Source organism: Malania oleifera, chromosome 10 (assembly GCF_029873635.1).
Source record: "Malania oleifera isolate guangnan ecotype guangnan chromosome 10, ASM2987363v1, whole genome shotgun sequence".
NCBI lineage: Eukaryota > Viridiplantae > Streptophyta > Magnoliopsida > Santalales > Ximeniaceae > Malania > Malania oleifera.
This window is the reverse complement of record NC_080426.1, coordinates 38157777-38175937: the sequence shown is the minus strand read 5'-3', so window position 1 is coordinate 38175937 and position 18161 is coordinate 38157777.

The following is an 18161-nucleotide window of genomic DNA, read 5'->3' as shown; positions in this document are numbered from 1 at the left end:
TTAATGACTTATCACAAACACATCATGAAAATGACTTCCCCTGCATTGTAAAGAAATTAAATGGGTCTATGGTAAATTTGTCCCCTTAGAATATTCACTTCATGACAGCTACATAAGCCCAAGAAGTCAAAATATAGATTGCTCATGAATTATGAGAGTAGTACAGTCCCTATGTTTAGTGATGCCTATTTTGAGATTCACGTTTTCTTCGAAATAAAATTTTGAAAAAATTAAGATAAATTACAACGGTATCATTCGAGTTGTATCAATATTATACTCCAATCATTTTAAAGTTTGGATGATATTACAATTTATATTGTCTGTGTAGTTCTTTAAAATGTAGCATAAAAAGGTTAAGATGAAATAACTAAGATACTTGTTAAGTTGTTATTCTAAATTTAATGATGTTGACCACTCATCTCAAGTCACAAAAAATTTTAGTATCTCTTATTTTAATTTTATAAAACATTTTCTTTCTTTAAATTCTTTATTGTTTAATGTTAAAAATTAGAGAATTAGAAAGTAACATACACCCAAAAACACACTTCAAACTTTATTACTATTGAGATTTGTTAATAACGACCCTTAGCCAAAATTGATAAATAAAACATTAGGCTTTTCGAGTGATTTGCGAATACATTTTTTGAAATATTTTATAAGAAAATCTTCCTAAACATATACATTTTAAAGTACTCAATGCAACCACATATATACATTTTAATTACAAGAGGAAATAATGCGCAATATTAGGCTTGTTATGTAACAATCTGCTATTTATTTTCCAGATCTGATGATTTTTTTTTATATACTGTAAAATTTATAATGCTATGATACCTACTCGATTAAACCAAACCATCAACCTAAGCAGCGAGAAACGGAATTCATATAAACATAATCAACCAAATATACAATACTAGAGTGCTAAAATGTTCCCCAAAATATACATATATGACTGTTTCCCAAAATACCCTCAACTAGGCTAGGGCTATACATAAATACTTCAAAAAATACTCACTTTACTAATAGGGTAGTATTGAAGCCTCTCTATCTGCAAGCTTGATTTGCTCATCTACCTGGATTACCTAAAAAATGTTAAAGTAATGGGATGAGACGACGCTCAGTAAGATGAAATATGGTATTGCTAGTGTCTAGCAAATGAGTTAAAATACTGAGAAGATCTGTTTCTATACAATCACATATAACTGAATCTGTAGATATAGTACAAATAATATAACCACCACCTTCCCATGTTGCTTAACATATCTGTATTTTAGGTTTCTAATAATACTTTTAATATATATATATATATATATATATACATATATTCCCTATTTCTGTGGATTTGTACATACATAATAATAATTGAAAACTTCCCTAGATGGATAACTGTATGTCATGATTTAATCCCCCAAGACAGGGTTGTGCGGCCCATAGGCGGGATCTATCCTGGCTGGCCGACCAGGATAAACCACTATACTCCATTAGTCAAATCAGCCCTCCTTAACCCATATCTGATGGGGAGCCTGTCCACACGTGGGCATTTGATCGACCTACTTACCACGTATTATCTAAATAGGTGGTTGCACTCTATTCTGTATATAGCAATGGTACGGTGCTCTATAAACTATATCTGTAATGGTCCATCAAGGTATGATACTATATAATACATATCTATATACATCTGTCTGTTTTACCATGATTCTGAAATAACTGTATTAACCATGACGTTGTGATAAGCTGTATCTGTATCAACTGTATTTTTAAAATGAACTGTAAAACTGTATGTCATGGTACTATAAACTGTATAATCATGGTATTCTGAAAATACTATAAAACATATTCCCTATCTACATATTCTGTAAAACATAATCCTGAAAATACTCTAAAAACATGTTTCTGTACTATATCAATATTCTCAAACCACACAGTAATTTAAAACATATTATTCGTAATTAATAAACTGTATGAAGTTCTGCTGTGAATAATAACCTGGTAAAATATACATTTCATACTAAAAATCATTCTAAAGCTGCCTAGCATAGCATATTTCCCTTATCTGATTTCTGCTAAAAATCTCCTACTATGACGGGTCCTACACCCGTAGGGTTCTCCACTCAACACCTTGAAAATCATATATCCCATAATGAAACATCATTATTTCTATGTCTACTGCATTTCCTACAATTGCTGGAAAGCCAAATTTTGACTAAAAGACCTTACCCTGAATTTGGGATGAAATCCAACTTCGTCCCATTGACGATCCGCTCCAGTAGACTTTGAGAGAACTTCCCCAGGAGTGTTGTGGTAGCCTTAGATCATCGATTCGACTATTAATGGGGCCAAAATCGAAGAGAGAGAAGGGAGAGACTGTAGGAGAGAGAAAATGAGAGAATTTCGCTAAAAAATTGTGCATTTAAGTTGGATTTAGGCTATTTATACTGTGGTATTCGTCGTCAACGGGGCCTGTAGAAAGTTCGTTGACAAATCTGCACCCTATTCGATGAATTTCAGACTTCCCAAAAATCCTCTCTTGGTATCTACTTGTTGACGAGATGGGACCTCGTCGACGAGATCCTGAAGAACCCTCATCGACGAAACCCCTGTGTTCGTCGACAAGGCTAGGAAAATTTCTTGGGATTATCACATCCAAAATGCAACGTCGCATTCGTCGACGAAGTCGGCTGCCTCCTTCTGTTCGTGTTTCCATTTCCCTCTCTTTTTATTATTTAAATACCATTATTCTTCGGGTCATTACATGTTACATATATACAACTCATGTCCTTCTAACAAGAGGGTTTCACTCAATAATTTTTAAACGTCTAGGACATTCTAGATTTTTTTTTTTGTTGCTTTCAATTATTAATTTTGGTTAATTGAAATAAGTTGTAATGACCATTCTAAAATATGAGGATGGAGATATCATACTCATTAAAAGTGAGGAAGGAAATATGTTAATCAATTTGGAGGTATGCTTGCTTTTATTCCAAATTTTTGTTTTTTGGTAAGCTAATTTTTTTTTTTAAGTAGAATACCATTTTTGCAAATATGAAAATTAATATTATTTACTATTTGTTAAAGGAGCAAGCATTCTTTTACGATGACTCTTACTATGAGCATGAGCATTTAAATTTTTATAAGGGAATGAAAGATTTAGTATTGGAGATTGAACTATCCGTCAATTCTCTATTTCTTGAGAGAGAGAGAGAGAGAGAGAGAGAGAGAGAGAGAGAGAGAGAGAGAGAGAGGGAGAGAGAGGGAGAGAGAGAGAGAGGGAGAGAGAGGTTATATGGAATAGGTTATCTTTTCTTGCATAATGCCTTGATGACTTATCACAAACACATTATGAAAATGACTTCCCCTGCATTGTAAAGAAATTAAATGGGTTTATGGTAAATTTGTCCGCTTAGAATATTCACTTCCAGACAGCTATATGAGCCCAATAAGTCAAAATATAGATTGCTCATGAATTATGAGAGTAGGACAGTCCCTATGTTTAGTGATGCCTATTTTGAGATTCACGTCTTCTTCGAAATAAAATTTTAAAAAAATTAAGATAAATTACAATGGTATCATTCAAGTTGTATCAATATTATACTCCAATCATTTTAAAGTTTGGATGATATTACAATTTATATTGTCTGTGTAGTTCTTTAAAACGTAGCATGAAAAGGTTAAGATGAAATAACTAAGATACTTGTTAAGTTGTTATTTTAAATTTAATGCGGATGTTGACCACTCATCTTAAGTCACACAAAATTTTAGTATCTCTTATTTTAATTTTATAAAACATTTTCTTTCTTTAAATTCTATATTGTTTAATGTTAAAAATTAAAGAATTAGAAAGTAACATACACCCAAAAACACACTTCAAACTTTATTACTATTAAGATTTGTTAATAAACGACCCTTAGCCAAAATTGATAAATAAAACATTAGGCTTTTCGAATGATTTGCAAGTAAATTTTTTGAAATATTTTATAAGAAAATCTTCCTAAACATATACATTTTAAAGTACTCAATGCAACCACATATATACATTTTAATTACAAGAGGAAATAATGCACAATATTAGGCTTGTTATGTAACAATCTGCTATTTATTTTCCAGTTCTGATGATTTTTTTTATATACTGTAAAATTTATAATGCTTTGATACCTACTAGATTAAACCAAACCATCAACCTAAGCAGCGAGAAACGAAATTCATATAAACACAATCAAGCAAATATACAATATTAGAGTGCTAAAATGTTTCCCAAGATATAAATATATGACTGTTTCCCAAAATACCCTCAACTGGGCTAGAGCTATACATAAATACCCCAAAAATACTCACTTTACTAACAGGGCAATACTAAAGCCCGTCTATCTGCGAGCCTGATCTGCTCACCTACCCGGATCACCTGAAAAATGTTAAAGTAATGGGATGAGACGATGCTGAGTAAGATGAAATATCGTATTGCTAGTGTCTCGGAAATGAGTTAAAATACTGAGAAGATTTGTTTCCATATAATCATGTATAACTGAATCTGTAAATATAATACAAATAATATAACCACCACCTTCCCATGTTGCTTAACATATTTGTATTTTAGGTTTCTATACATAATACTTTTAATTTTATATATATATATATATATATATATATATATACATATATTCCCTGTTTCTGTGAATCTGTACATACATATTAATAATTGAAAACTATCCTAGATGGATAACTGTATGTCATGATTTAATCCCCCATGACAGGATTGTGCGGCCCATAGGCGGGATCTATCCTGGTTGGCCGATCAGGATAAACCACTATAATCCATCAGTCAAATCTGCCCTCCTCAACCCATATCTAATGGGGAGCCTGTCCACACGTGGACATTTGATCAACTTACTTACCACGTATTATCTAAATAGGTGGTTGCACTCTATTCTGTATATAGCAACGGTACTGTGCTCTGTAAACTGTATTTGTAATGGTCTATCAAGGTCTAATACTATATAATACATATCTATATACATCTGTCTGTTTTACCATGATTCTGTAATAACTATATTAACCATGACGCTGTGATAAACTGTATTTGTATCAACTGTATTTTTAAAATGAACTGTAAAACTGTATGTCGTGGTACTATAAACTATATAATCATGGTATTCTGAAAATACTATAAAACATATTCCCTGTCTGCATATTCTGTAAAACATAATCTTGAAAAAACTGTAAAAACATGTTTTTTTACTATATCCATATTCTAAAGTCAACAGTAATTTAAAACATATTATTCATAATTAATAAACTGTATAAAGTTTTGCTATGAATAATAACCTGGTAAAATATACATTTCATACTGTAAATCATTCTAAAGCTACCTAACATAACATATTTTTCTTACCTGATTTTTGCTAAAAATCTCCTACTATGACGGGTCCTACACCCGCAGGGTTCTCCACTCAACACCCTGAAAATCATATATCCAAAAACAAAACATCATTATTTCTATGTCTACTGCATTTCTTACAATTGCTGGAAAGCCAAATTTTGCTTAAAAGACCTTATCCTGAATTTGGGATGAAATCCAATTTCGTCCCACTGACAATCCACTCCAGCAGAGTTGTTGTGGTGGCCTCAGATCGTCGATCTGGTGATTAACGGGGCCGAAATCGAAGAGAGAGAAGGGAGAGACTGTAGGAGAGAGAAAATGAGAGAATTTCACTAAAAAAATTATGTATTTAACTTGGATTTAGGCTATTTATATTGTGGGATTCGTCGACGAGCCACGTCATCTCGTTGACGGATCTTGTAGAAAGTTCATCAACGAATCTGCACCCTCGTCGACGAATTTTAGACTTTCCAAAAATCCTCTCTCGGTATCTTCTTGTCGACGAGACAGGACCTTGTCGACGAGATCCTGAAGAACCCTCGTCGATGAAACCCCTGTGTTCTTCGACGTGGCTTGAAAAATTTCTTGGGATTAACACGTCCAAAATGCAACGTCGCATTCATCGACGAAGTCGGCTGCTTCCTTCTATTCATATTTCCATTTCCCTTTTTTTTATTATTTAAATAACATTATTCTTCGAGTCGTTACATGTTACATATATACAACTCATGTCCCTCTAACAAGAGGATTTCACTCAATAATTTTTAAACATTTTGACCATTCTAGTTTTTTTTTTTTTTGTTGATTTTAATTATTAATTTTGGTCAATTGAAATAAGTTGTAGTGACCATTCTAAAAATATGAGGATGGAGATATCATACTCATTAAAAGTGAGGAATGAAATATCTTAGTCAATTTGGAGGTATGCTTGCTTTTATTCCAAATTTTTGTTTTTTGGTAAGCTAATTTTTTTTTTAAGTAGCATACCATTTTTGCAAATATGAAAATTAATATTATTTACTTTTTGTTAAAGGAGCAAACATTCTTTTACAATGACTCTTACTATGAGCATGAGCATTTAATTTTTATAAGGGGATGAAAGATTTAGTATTGAAGTTTGAACTACCCGTCAATTCTCTAGTTCGAGAGAGAGAGAGAGGGGTTATATGGAATATCTTATCTTTTCTTGCATAATGCCTTGATTTTTATTGATGACTTATCACAAGCACATCATGAAAATGACTTCCCCTGCATTGTAAAGAAATTAAATGGGCGCATGGTAAATTTGTCCCCTTAGAATATTCACTTCCAGACAGCTAAATGAGCCCAATAAGTCAAAATATAGAATGCTCATGAATTATTAGAGTAGGACAGTCCCTATGTTTAGTGATGCCTATTTTGAGATTCACGTCTTCTTCGAAATAAAATTTAAAAAAAATTAAGATAAATTACAATGGTATCATTCGAGTTGTATCAATATTATACTCCAATCATTTTAAAGGTTTGATGATATTACAATTTATATTGTTTGTGTAGTTCTTTTAGATGTAGCATGAAAAGGTTAAGATGAAACAACTAAGACACTTATTAAGTTGTTATTCTAAATTTAATGCGAATGTTGACCACTCATCTCAAGTCACAAAAAATTTAAAGTATCTCTTATTTTAATTTTATGAAACATTTTCTTTCTTTAAATTGTTTATTGTTTAATGTTAAAAATTAAAGAATCGGAAAGTAACATACACCCAAAAACACACTTCAAAATTTATTACTATTGATATTTGTCAAAAAACGACCCTTAGCCAAAATTGGAAAAATAGAACACTAGGCTTTTCGTATGATTTGCAAATACATTTTTTGAAATATTTTATAAGAAAATCTTCCTAAACATATACATTTTAAAGTAATCAATGCAACCACATCTATACATTTTAATTACAAGAGGAAATAATGCACAATATTAGGCTGGTTACATATATACAACTCATGTACCTCAAACAAGAGGATTTCACTTAATAATTTTTAAACATCTAGGCCATTATAGATTTTTTTTTTTTTATTGATTTCAATTTTTAATTTTGGTCAATTGAAATAAGTTGTAATGACCATTCTAAAATATGAGGATGGGAATATCATACTCATTAAAAGTGAGGAATGAAATATGTTAATCAATTTGGAGGTATGCTTGCTTTTATTCCAAATTTTTGTTTTTTGGTAAGCTAATTTTTTTTTTTTTTAGCTAGCATACCATTTTTGCAAATATGAAAATTAATATTATTTACTATTTGTTAAAGGAGCAAGCATTCTTTAACGACAACTCTTACTATGAGCATGAGCATTTTAAATTTTTATACGGAGAATGAAAGATTTAGTATTGAGGATTGAACTACCCGTCAATTCTCTAGTTCTAGAGAGAGAGAGAGAGAGAGAGAGGGGTTATATTCAAATGCTCTACCCCAAAACTAATTTAGAATTCCAAAGCGTCGTTCGGGAAAAAAGGAGTCAAAATCTAGTTACGATTTGAAAGATGTGGAGTGCGATGTGAAAAGAAAAAAATAATAAAAACAAAAGGGGGTGATTGGATGAAGGAAAGAAATTAAAAGGGCTTAATTGGTCTAAAGTCTAAAGTATAAACTCCTCTTTTTTCTATTTACTCCATCCTTTTGTTTCCTTGTGTCAGTCGTCCATCTTTAAAATGTGCCCTGAATTGTGCATGATTCCATCGGTTTGATAATGGGAGCTGGCGTGACAAGCGGAGAAATTTGGGAACAAAAAGGCTACCACATTTCTTCCACCCAAAGGAATCCATTCTTTTATATATGTTATCATTATCATTCAATTATCATCCAAAATTACTGCTGCCTTGTGAATAATAACTCATACGCGAATGTTCTTGGTACTAAATACTATCAGAATTATTAACATTCAAATCCCGAACAAGATGGGATATGCATGAACGCTTTACTATTCCAACATTGGAAGCATTGGGATGTATGCTCATGCGCACACCCACCCACATCCTATGTTCCGATGCACCACGAGCCCCTAATTATGCACTATTATAGATTTCAAATCTCAAATTTAAATTTATGTGATTCAATTCAGACGAAGTTAGTATAATTTTATATTATATTTTATTCAAATTCACACAATTCAAATCAAATGTCTAAATTTCAAAGTTACTATCATGAACGATCTTGGCTTTAAACGTTGAAGTCATAAGAGTAATGTTTTATGTTACAGAGAGCGAAGAAGGACATATGTGTCCATGTATATATCATATTGTCACATTCGTCTGTGATGTCACGTATCTAATGACTAATTCCAATCATGATTGAAAAGGGCAAAAGGAAAACAAACAAAAAGGATTCCTAGGGATTGTGTTTGTTTATGAATCACTCTCAGCCGCACGTTGTGAGTGATTAAGGGATGGAGGACATGCACCGGGTAGGGTGACAAAGTGAAGGGCATAAAACCTAGTTCCTTTTTGAGTGAAAGATTAGACTCCAATGTCCCTGAGCTAGCTAGCTACCTACCTAGTTCAGCAGCAAAGCAACACCTCCAATATTTGCATAAACATGTCCTCAGCCCACGTCTTCTCTTAGCAGTTGAAACTAGGGCCCAGGGTGACGGCATTTATACATTGACACAGTGGGTAGCTCGGCTGATTTCCCTAGAGACATGCATGGATGCTGCTGTTTTGTTCGTGTGTGTGTTTTTTTTTTTTTTTTGAAAAAATATAATCGTACACAAAATTGTGTGAAAGCATAATTGATTTTCCAAAAAAGGAGGATGAAAGTATAAATGATTTTAGAAATTCGGTCATTGTGGGTCCACTCATGTAGGTATGTACAAGTTGATCGGTTAAAATGTACTTTTCTAAAGTCAATTTATTAACAATTTTTCGTCGCCTTCTTATGTAATTTTCAAAAGTATGTTTATAAATAAGTTTTACATATGATTTTTCATGTAAATTGTTGACACTTAATCACAACATTTATGGAGGTTGTAGGGGCACATACCTTTCATCTTGTAGCACAAAACCCTTAGCTGCACATACTTATACATGCAGCTATCACATATTATTTTGCATGTAATGCATGGATTAAGTGTGTAATGATTGTGTGTCTCAACATTAAATTCTTTCTTACTATGCTTGAACTAGATGAGATGTTTAATTGTCTACGAACAATTATTAGACAACAAATTAAAAGGATGGCAACCGTAGAGTAAGAGTTTAAGAAAAAAAAAAAAAAAAAAACCTTGCATCCTTTATTTTCTCCTTTCGCTTTTGTTGTGTCATTCATTTTCATGTGACAAGAAAAAAATATCTCTTTCTTTCTTAGAAAACATTATGGTGCAGGGGCAGCAGGTGCACCTTTGACATGCACACCAATGACTAATACTGGAGTGTTGTGCAACACTTCTCCAAAATTGTTGTTTGTTGGAGCATAACTAAGAATAAATCGATTTACATGCGATGAATTACATAAATCCAACACTCTATACACAAAGAGAAAGAGGTACTTCTAGCGACAGATAAGATGCTCATTCTTATTGGTTCAAGTGACAATAAGAATATGTTAGTGCATGAAAGAAGCATGTAAGTCATGCTTTGCGTACATGAACGTGAAGAATGATGCATCAATTGACGTAGGGGACATTTGCTTGTTGTCGACACCTGATTCAATTTGGGGTGTTGATGGGTGGGATTTTTAGTATGCTGATCCCCAAATAAGAAAACTAAACAAAAGGGAAAAAAAACAAGCTAACAAGTAACTTACTAGACAAATTGCCTCCACCTTATTTTTTAAAGAGAGGAAAAACAAAGAAAAATGTACCCCGAGTCTACAAAAATTAGAGATTAGGTTTGTGAGTATATTCATATGTAAGAAAAGGGATTAATGAACCTTTACAATGAAGGTTAGTCAACTAGCATCCTAATTGTACTACAAAAAATAAGGTAATTAGTGACGAAAGTAATAGTGACGGAGCCAAAATCACCACTAATAATAAGCCATTAGTAACAAAAATATAATTCTTCACTACTAATTAAGGCATTAGTGACGAAAATTCAAACCATCACTAATAATTCATTATTAGTGATGATTTTAAAATTATCACTAATACTTTTGTCACTAATAGTAGGTTTCCCGCTCAAACTATCGCGCAAAAATATTAGAAAAGATTTATTGACTATTAGTGACGGTTTTAAAAACATTACTATTAAATGTGTTTTAGTGACAGTTTTTAAATATTAGCAACTATTTATTGACTATTAGTGACGGTTTTTAAAAATCGTCACTATTAAATGTGTTTTAGTGACAATTTTTTAAAACCGTCACTAGTAGTACACTTTTAGTGACGGTTCTTTAAATCATCACTAAAACTCTTACCCAGAAAACCCCCTTTCTCCTTCATTTCTTCGCGCTAATTTCCCTAAATCCCTTTCCCCTCTCGCCCGATTTCCCTTCTCCCTCACAGAATCCCCTCTTGTCTGCCAATCGTCAGAGCCGCCAGAGTCCACCCAAGACATCGCTCGTTTGCCTGTCACCGAAGGGAGAGTCTCCAAAATCCATTGTTTTCCACCAATGACTGCAAGGTATGTATTCGTCCTCCTTCCCCTCTCCATCGTTCTCTTCTTCTTCTTCTTTTGAATTGCTATCAAATCTGTTTGAATTTTTGTATATTATATTATATTTATTTATTTATTTACATTAATAAAATTTCCCAAGACATGATTGCATTTGTGCTATAAAGTGTTGTGAATATACTTAATGTTGTTATTAAAGAAGTTGATGAAGTTTTATAGGATCACTTGAGGCCAAACTTTTTTCAAACAAGAGTATATCGAGGTTATGTAACTCTGTTATTAGGACTCCAAGGATGATTATTTCATCGGATGATTGAAAATTTAAAAGGCACTTTTTTTCTTTCTTCTTTAGTTAAGACGCGCATACACACATACACACAACAGTAATCATTCTTATGATGGGTGTCAATAAAAATTAGAAGGCTAACTGGTGGAGGTTTCTCATCGGAGCTAGTCAACATGTAACCAATTGAATTGATGTTTGTTGGAGCATAACTAAGAATAAATCGATTTACATGCGATGTATTACATAAATCCAACACTCTGTACACAAAAAGAAAGAGGTACTTCTAGCAACAGATAAGATGCTCATTCTTACTGGTTCAAGTGACAACAAGAATATGTTATTACATGAAAGAAGCATGTAAGTCATGCTTTGCGTACATGCAGTTACTTATTAGTGATTGTTTAGTGAGTATTAGTGACGATTCTAAATTAGTCATCAAATCTGCAGTTACTAACACTTATTAGTGACGAATATAAAAATTGTCACTAATAATGATTATATGTGACAGTTTTATTCCGTCAGTAAAATCTCAAGACCATCACTATAAAGCATACATTTTCACGGCTCAAAATCGTCACTAATGCCCAAGTATTAGTAACAGTTTAAAAACCGTCACTAAAAGTCAATTATTAGTTATGGTTAGTAAACCATTACTAATACTCGCGGGACCAGCTATTAGTGACATTTTTAAAACCATCACTAATTGCTGACCCTATGGATCATACCCTGTTTTGGTTATGACAAATACTCAGGTATTTAATGTCTATCAAGTTTGTGTGCGGGTTCATACTAGCAAGATCACTTGATGGCATGAGAAGACTTAAAGATTGAAGACCTAGAAGATTTATCTTGTGTTGTAATTCATATTATGTTTATCTTGGGTCTGTAATTTCAATTAAGAAAAGGTTTGTAATAATCTGCATATCATGCATGTAGGACTATAAGCTCAAGACCTTAGAAAGATCTTAGGACCGATGCCAAATTTTTTTGGTAGGGTAAAAAGACAATAGAAAAGACCCTAGGTCCCAACACTTAGTGCATATTGTCCCCAACATCACTCATTATATTAGGGGAACTAAATAAGGCAAAATTAGACTTTAATTGAAAAACTTGAGAGAGCTCAAGCATTCAAACCTGTGGCATTGAAAATGCCTTAGGTGATCGAACCCTGGACAGGTCAACAAGTTGACTTGTGATGAAATTCAAAGACTCATCGACGAGGAGAAGCCGAGAAGTTTCGAAAAATTGGGAATATTAGGATTCGTCGACGAATTCCTCCTCTTGTCGACAAGAGGACTATAGGGCCTTATCGACGAGGGCACCATTTCGTCGACGAGTTTGTCTGGGTCAAAGGTGCTATAAATAGAATTTTCATTTCTTCTTCATTAAGAAACTTAAAATATCTCTCTCTCTCTCTCTCTAAAACTCTCCCTACTCTCTCTCTCTCTAGATTTCTTCAACGATCGTTGCTGGAATCGGGAATCTGAAGTTACCACGAGGATCATGGAAGGATTCTCTACAAGTTCTATGGATCAGAATCTCGTTTCAAAAATTTTCGAGTTTCAGCGAAAAATCGAGGTAAGACTCGATTTTCAATTCTGATCCGATAGTTTTGTAGGGAACAGTCTTGTGAGTATATTCTGTACTGTGATTTATAGGTTTTGGAACTTGGTTCGCTGTTTAGGGACCTTAGAGTTCGGGATTTGCTATTCGGGGAAAGGTTAAGGGGAACTATGTTTATATTGGTTATTTTTGAAATCAGACTCGGTGACACTGTGGTTCACGGTCCTGTGTGAGTTTTGGCTACTCATTTAGGGGGAATCTAATGAGAAAAATTACGGATTTTTCATTATTAAAGTTTTGGGAAAAAAGGGGCGACGGGTTGCATCCCTGGTTTTGTTGAAAACCGAGCGTATATGTTGATTTATACTAGATTATTAGGATGGCCATGCCTTGACTTGTTTAAACTGTATTTTTTTTGGAAAACCATGATTTTGATTACCAAATGGGTGTGGTTTGTTTGGTTATATGAGCATGCATGTGTGTGTGACTACTGAAATGCTAGTAGGAACGGGATTCCGAATTATTCCAGGTACTGAGAGTGTCCAACTCTATATCCGAGGGCCTGTGTTTATTGCCTACCATGTAGGCAAGAGTGTCTAGCTCTATATTCGAGGGCGTGAGCCTATATCGACAGATCAAGATGAAGGGTGTGGATCCACTAGTTAGCGCTAGTACGATGCCATGGGAGTCGAGGATTAGCCATGTGCTGGTGGTGCCGTGCTTCGCGGGTTGGCTATGGGTCAACGCTAGATTGTCGCGGACCAGCTTCGGTCCGAAGGGTGTGACCACACCAGGATTGTTGATCATGTTTATGTGTGTGTGTATGCACTGTGTAAACTAGTACTGGACTGCATTTAACTACGTGTATGTTGCATCATGATAACACTCAAATGCCACACACCGATATAACCTGTGTTCTTCCTTACTGAGAGGTGTCTCACCCCTACTGTACGTACTTTTTTACAGGTCCTTCGAGTAACCAGAACTAGCGTCCTGGTGTAGGGAGCGTAATGGCCGGTGTATTGCGGTTAGCACTTGGGTAAGTGCTAGGACTGTATTTTGGTGGGTTGCCATTTTGAGATGTATCTGGGCACCTGTTTGTACGTTTTAATAGAGCCAGTTTCTACTATTGTGTAGACTCTGGTATGGTACTGCATATGTATATATAGAATGACCTTTTTCGCTGCGTATATAATTGTGTTTGGATGTGTTTAAGGTGCCTGGGAACCCCACGGGGTCGAATCCTCATTTTATGTACTATATCTTTGGATGTTTTATCGGATACAGGGACAGGTTAAATTACATTTTCACCCTTGGGTTCCATTTTGGGGGTTCAGGGCATGACATAGGAAATCTAGGATGAACTCGAAAGGAAATATGGAGAATCCTGGGAAAATGAGACCACCACTCAGGAAGTGGTAAATGACACAGTAGTTGCACTAACAGAACAGAAGGTATATGATCCTATTTCAGCCTCTATAGATGATTCATTTGCCAAATTCTGTGGTACAACTCATGTTGAATCATCTATTGAAAATAATGATAGTTTTGTTGTTAATGCATGCGATGATTCTTGTGATGAATTTTTTTGTATAACTTGTGATGAATCATCTGCTAAATCTTGTGATATACTAGCTGATTATACTGCATGCACTGATTCTGGTAACAATTTTTGTATTAAATTTTGTGATGAATTTTGTGCTGAATTGATTGATGAAAGCATGCCCATATTTAGAAAACTAGAAAAGGCTTCATCTAAACTATATAAGCTTTTGGGTAGGATACCTAAACATAGAATCTTCCTCAGAAATGAAAATAAAAAGGTGGTAAAACAATTAAAAGAATTGAAAGCTTTTTATACCACCTTAGAAAAGAAAAGCATGAAGAAAATATTGAAAATAATTTGCTAGGAGGAAGAAATGGGAGATGATAAACCGTCATGTCTTAAAAAGAAAAAAAATTTCAAAAAGGGTTCAAAATCACTTAATATATCCCATACAAACTTTTTTGCCTCATCGAGCAAACATAAGATTTGTAAGCATAGCCTTTCAAGAAAATTCAAGGCTTGCTTATACATTAGAAAGAAAGGGCACATTAAATATAGTTATCCACTTAAAGATGCTAGGGGCGTAACAAAGAAATAATGTGGGTGATCATGAAAGCAAACCCCATAGGATCGAAGGAAGGTCAGATTCCAATAGAAATTTCGTAAATATTTTAATCTTCCCTTAGTTCATAGGTTTAGGGGTTGTGATGACTGTAAGCTTAGGAAGTGATTCGGGGTTAAGATGTATAATCCTAATATCTGCATCCACTTCCAATTGTATATAACATCTTTGCGAGGTAAATAATTTCAAATGCTTAGCTCAGTACTTAAATATAAAACACCTTAAGTTAAGCCACTATTATCCATTGCACAATATTGAGTTAAGGGATCCATCTTATATCATATTTCATTATACCCTAAACTCACTTTTGAAAATGAAAAGCTTAAATCAAAATCTCGTCATCACTCTAAGTTTAAGCACTAATGATCATAAATGCCCATTATACAAGTGCAAATTAAATGACATCCTCCGCGTAATCAAAACGAGAGGCATCCACTAAGGGAATCAAACTCATAAATCAAAATATTCCCCTTGAGCTTAAAATATAAAAATCCTCTAATCTTGGTTCACTAGCTCATCCATTGGAATTCTTTGCCCTTTCATGATCATTTTTGGCAAAGACTCTTCCTATCACTTGATGCGTATCCTTGCTCTTGATTGTGATTATATCTAAAGGATACTTTCTATTCTCCAAAGCATATCGTTCTTCAAATATCTATATACTGCTAAATGCTCTTTATCTAAATAGCTAGGACTTACCTTCTAGCCTGCTTATACTATACAATGTCCTGCTTCACCTAAGTACTCTTCTAAACTTAATGATAATCTTATTATCCAAGAGTATTTATTCTCTACAGCTCAAACAAAGCTCTCAAGTTTTAAAATTAAATCATTTAGAGTTTCATGTCTTTAGTGAAGTTAAATGGCTAATATAATTGCTATAAGTTTCAACATATATGAAATTGCAAATGTCTGAGAAATCTATGCAAGAACATTAAAAATGAAAAGCCATTTGAACTTATGCTTCACACGTATTGAGATTCATAAGAAAAGAGGCAAAATAGGCTTAGCACACAAAAAACATATTCATTGTGACTTTTTGGTCCAATAAGCCTAAAGCATTCATAGCCAAGCTTAAATCACGAAAAATATAAAACTCTTGGCTAAAGAATTAGAAAAATTGAAAAAAGCATAAATAGATAAGTGCATAACTTAGGGAAAACATATATTCTTTCATGGTTATATGAATTAAAATGCTCTCCTAATTCTTGTTTTATGCCAAAATGTCCATATGAGTACTGCCTTGAATTCTTAACTATCCATGGTCATTTATTACTCATGTTATCTTGTTGGATGGTTTACATTATATATGGACTGTTGATTGTACTATTGGATTGTATGCGTAGTCTAGAATGCTTCTTGCATAGCGGATGTAATTGATGTGAATTGCATGCTGGTAGTAGATATAGGTTCTCGTGTGCTTTGAACTGAATTATAAATTGCTTATTTGAACCTATCAAGTATAAGTTTTGTGGGAAAATGTCCAATTTACGAATGGCATACTGTTGAAATTTCGATAGACTTTTCCTAACATAAAACCTTGTCCAAATATGATTATAATAAAATTAAAGTTAAAATATTTTTGAAAGGATGAGTGAAAATCAATTAAATAATTAAACTTCATCCTAGAATGATCATCAGACATTTAGGGGAGATCAGCTCCATCCCTAAAAAAGAGCATAATGACCTTATATGCATCATGTTGTACTTCTTGAATATTGACGCTCTTCAGAAAACCCTGAACATTATATCCTATGCTTAACACTTTATGATATGATATGGAATGTTCTTGGGTCATGAACTACAGTACATGCCTTGATATCTATTTGTGATGCATTTGTTGCCTATAGGGATAACCATACTAATAAGAATACTATTAATAAATCATTAGTATGGTTGGTTTGAAGAATTTCCCATGAATGGCTTATACTACTAAGCATAATGAAATTAATCTTTGGTTAGCATAAGTAGTTAAAGAATCTAAGTACATACTCAAATTGATAGGGGGAGCATTTAAACATAAATTCCTATTTTATTTTACTCACAAATATTTTTAGCTTAGATCTATTGTGAACTTATTGTGGCATGTGATTGAATGAAACGTTTTTATTGAAAATCATAATCCGAAGCATGTTGATTTTTGCACAGTTATTTGATTTGTCATATGATCTTACATGTGATTGTTAAATTTTTAGGATCATTATGGCTGTGGTTTTCTGGTTATATTTTAGTATGTGCTTTATTGACAAACCAGAAAATTTGCGCTTGCTTATTTTAAATTAAAGTTTCTTTTTCAGCAAGTCCCCCCCCCCAAGTACTTTTTACAAATATCAAAGGGGGATATATTTATTATATACATATAATTTTAAAATTGCATAACTAGTTTGGTAACTTCATATGAAAATACATGCGAACTAGTTAGACTGTGTTTATGTTCAAACCAACTATTTGCTATCATATGTCGTGTGCTTCAAACTCATATCTTTCACGAGTCTTATGATATGTTTTAATTGCAATGATTTGTGCATATTTATGGTCTAATTCTGTTTTCATGTCATTTAAATTTTTTAATGACTAGTTATATAGTTTGTGTGCTTAATGACTAAGCATGTCATTACTTTATACTCTATGAATTTGTTTGTGCTATGAAATGCATGACTATCATATCTCTTGCATGATTGATAGTTATATTTATGTTTTGAGAATACTGTAAGTAGTTGTTGATATCTTGTAAAATATATTAATTACTCAATCAGGTAACTTGTTTACAGAGATTTTTAGGAATCTATTTTCAAATGGCATGCTGCCAAATTTTCTAAAACCCTTTTCCCAAACATATCTTGTATTAAGATGATTATTTGCCTATATACTTAAATGTTTATTTAGACCCTTTTTGCTATTTCCAAAAGGGGGAGAAGTATGCAAGTATTTGTTATCATCAAAAAGGGGGCGATTGTCCCTATGGCTCATACCCTGTGTTGATTATTACAAATACTCAGGTATGTAATGTCTGTCAAGTTTGTGTGCAGGTTCATACTAGCAAGATCACTTGATGACATGAGAAGACTTAAAGACTGAAGACCTAGAAGATTTATCTTGTGTTGTAATTCATATTATGTTTATCTTGGGTCTGTAATTTTAATTAAGAAAATGTTTGTAATAATCTGCATATCA